The 3,850-nt window shown below is 42.9% G+C and overlaps 1 pseudogene; it reads left to right on the forward strand.

The window, feature by feature from the left end:
* The first annotated feature begins 231 nt into the window (after nucleotides 1-231).
* Nucleotides 232-2,572, forward strand: LOC144801687 (uncharacterized; annotated as a pseudogene).
* Nucleotides 2,573-3,850: the final 1,278 nt, after the last annotated feature.

The raw sequence follows: 3,850 nt of genomic DNA on the forward strand, positions 1-3,850 counted from the left end.
GGTGGCAATTTTTTCTGTGGCTGCATATCTTACGTATGTTGATCACCTCATCTTATACCATTAGAAGATATAGTCTATAGGAATACAACTTTGTAGCTATATGTGTTAGGTATTATGTTTGCCTTTGTTTACTTTTGTGTTTTTTCTTAAACATATTAAAATATATTGTAAATGTTTTACATTTTTTGAACAAATTTTGTGTTTATATTTTCTCATACATAAACAGCGGGGATGAAAAAATGCAACCTTGTCCTGATTGGCATCAGCAAGACTAAAGGGCCACAGTTTGGACAGAAAAGACTGGCTCCAGGATGAATGCTGGTCTATTCTGGACATGAGGGAGAGAACGCTCGACACACTCAGGAAGTAGCACAATTGCTAACTCTAGCAGCCCATCGAGCCCTTATTGCATGGCAAGCCCACGGTCCCAGAATCATCAACGTGACCTTCCACACAAAGAAAAAGAAAACCAACATGATTGGTATTCAGTTCTATGTACCTACAAATGACAGCAACGGACAAGAAAAAGAACAGCTTTACACCAGACCTTCGTCCACCCTGGAGAAATACCTTGCTGATGGGGGACCTCAATGCAGAGATTGGAAGCAACAACACTGCATACAAAGAAGTCATGGGCAACCATGGCCTTGGTGAAAGGAACAAGAATGGTGAAAGGCTTACAGATCTCTGTGCCCTGAACAGTCTGGTGATAGGCGGTAGTGTATTCCCACACAAAAGAACACACAAGGCAACATGGCTGTCAGCAGAACACTCAAATGGGAATCAGATGATCGGACATGTCTGCATTGCCAAGAAGAAGCAGAGGTCCCGGCAGGATGTGAGAGTGATGAGAGGAGCAGACGTAGCATCAGACCATCACCTTAGCTTGGCTAGAATAAAGTTAAAGCTGAAGAAAGCATGGATGGAACCGACTGACCAACGCCAGCAATATAACACCACCCTCCTCAAAGATGCACAGACAAGGAGTGAATACTCATTCACCCTCAGTAACAAGTTTCAAATTCTGGAAGAACTAGAGCACAACAGAGACCCAGTAGAAAGTCATTGAGAGAATATCAAATAAACAGTGAGATCAACCTGCCAGGAAGTACTGGGTCTCAATGAACACCAGCATTAAGAATGGATCTCCACTAACCCTCTGAACAAAATCCAAGAAAGAAAGAAAAAGAAAGCTGTAGTCAACAACAGCAGAACAAGAGTAGAAAAAGTGAAAGCTCAAGGTGAATACACCAAAACCAACAAGGAAGCAAAGGAAAGCTTAAGAGCAGACAAGCTGAGATTCATCGATGTTCTTGCCACTGAAGCCCAGGGAGCAGCAAGCAATGGAAACTTGAAAAAACTCTACGACATCACAAGGAAGCCCTGTGACAGATACAGCAAGCCAGAAAGACCTGTTAAAGACACAGCTGGGAAGACAATCATGGGTAAAGGCCAACAAGGAAGATGATTCAAGCACTTTGAAGAACTGCTGAACCAGCCTGTGATGCAGTCTCCACCAGACATACATCAACCTGACAAGTACTTGCCAATTGACTGCAGCAGACCAACCAAGGAAGAAATACAGCAAGCCAGCAAACATCTGAGAAATGGGAAGGCAGCAGGACCTGACAACATTCCTGTAAAGGCACTGAAGGCAGACATTGAAACCTCAGTAGACATGCTATACCCCATGTTTGGAAGGATCTGGGAAGAGGAAAAGGTGCCATCAGACTGGAAGGTGGGATATCCCATAAATATCCCCAAGAAAATTGTTCAACAGAGTCACCCTCAACAGAATGAAGGAACAAGTCGATGCTCAGTTGCAAGATCAGCAAGCTGTGTTACTCAAAGATAGATCCTGCACAGGCCAGATAGCAACACTGTGCATCATCATTGAGCAGTCGAGGGAATGGAACTCCCCCCATGCCAACTTCATCGACTATGAGAAGGTATTTAACAGCGTGGACAAAGAGACCCTTTGGAATCTTCTCCTCCACTATGACATGCAGATAAACTTGTAAGAATCATCAGGAACTCTCACAAGGTAATGTGCTGTAGGATATTCCATGGAGGACAACTCACGGAATCCTTCCAAGTGAGGACCTTAGTCTGCCAGGGTTGTTTGCTTTTGCCTTTTCTCTTCCTTCTGGCCATAAACTGGATCATGAAGGTATCCACAGCATGGAGATGAAATGGCATTCAGTGGACACCTTGGACACTGCTCGACTACTTGGACTTTGAAGATCACCTGGCCCTACTCTCCCCTACCCATCTTCAGATGCAAGAGAAGACCGACAATGTGGCAGCCACATCAGCACAACTTGGTCTCAAAATCCACAGGGGAAAAAACACGATCTTGAAGGCTAACACAGCCAGCACAACTGCAGGCACTCTTGAATGCGATACACTGGAAGAGGTTGAGGCCTTCACCTACCGGGGCAGGGTTATAGACAAGCAGGGTAGCACAGGTGTTGATGTCAAGGCAAAAATTGGCAAAGCAAGGGCTGCCTTCATTCAGCTAAAGATCTGGAGATTCAATGACCTAACACTGCAAACAAAAACACCAATGTAAAATCAGTCTTTCGTATGGTGCAGAAGCATGAAAGACAACAGTGACCACCACCAACACAGCCCAGACCATCTTCAAGACCTGTCTGAGGAAAATCCTCCAGATCTGCTTGCCAAAGACCATCAGCAAAAACGACCTACAGTAGTAGAATTTTCTACTCCCTTCTGATTAGGAAATCATGAAAAGGCATTGGGGCTGGATAGGTCAAACCCTCCACAAGCCCACATCAAGCACCACTAGGCAAGCTCTGACCTGGAACCCTCAAGGAATAAGGAAAAGAGGAAGGTTAAGAAAGACCGTTCACCGAGACATTGAGGCTGACTGCAAAGAGATGTATTACACCTGGAGTCAAATTGCAAGAATAGAAAGAAAATGTCTGGAAAGAGATGACTGGAGAGTCCTGGTTGAAGGCCTATGCCCAAGAGGAGTATTAGGTATAAGTAAGTAAGTAAATAATAACTGAATTAGATCATTTCTTGTAGAAAGGTTTCAGACATTGGCAAGTCCCCATCTTACTTTGGAGAAGAAAAAGTGGACTTCAGAAGTCCCACAAGGCTCCCTCCTGTTTCTCTTCCTGTTCAACATGTACATGTAACTCCTTGCCATACTGCTTCAACAGAAGGATGTAAGTAGATGATCACTGGCACTTCATCAAAGCTCTTAGACTCTAACTGGCAACCCACTCACTCCAGGATTATTGTTCATAAGGTCATTCACCAAAAGGCCTCATGCTTTCTATCCACTAAATTCGAGCCACACTGCCCTGCCTGTGAGCTTCGCTATGCAAATTATCTTCTGCGTGTCCCACCTAAAGCAAGAACAGTAATGTTTGGAGATATATCTTTTCCATCGCTGAATCCAAACTTTGGGACTCTGACCATACAGCAAGCCAATCTGGTGTTTCTGGAAAATGCTAAACACTATGGGTTTTTAATCAGTATTTTTGTCATCTTTCTGAAATGTATTTTTCTCTCTCGATCCTGCATCTTAGAATAAACCTAGCATAGTTATTTTTTTTAGTGCTAATATGTTTCCCATACATGCACTTAAAAATACATTTACGTAACATAACAAGCCAGTGTATTATTTCAAAATGCAACTGACATATTTCACGGAATAAAGATGCTTTCCTAAGACAAAATTCATTAACTGATTAATATATCTGATTGCTTTACATCTTGGTACTGTTTATACCCAGGTCTGCTGACAAAATGTAATTAAAACAGTGTTCATGCTATATCTGCCTGTGTACTGAATTGTTATGTTAACAGTGGAAATGAT

The sequence above is a fragment of the Lissotriton helveticus genome, chromosome 1_2 (genome assembly GCF_964261635.1).
Source record: "Lissotriton helveticus chromosome 1_2, aLisHel1.1, whole genome shotgun sequence".
Taxonomy (NCBI): Eukaryota; Metazoa; Chordata; class Amphibia; order Caudata; family Salamandridae; genus Lissotriton; species Lissotriton helveticus.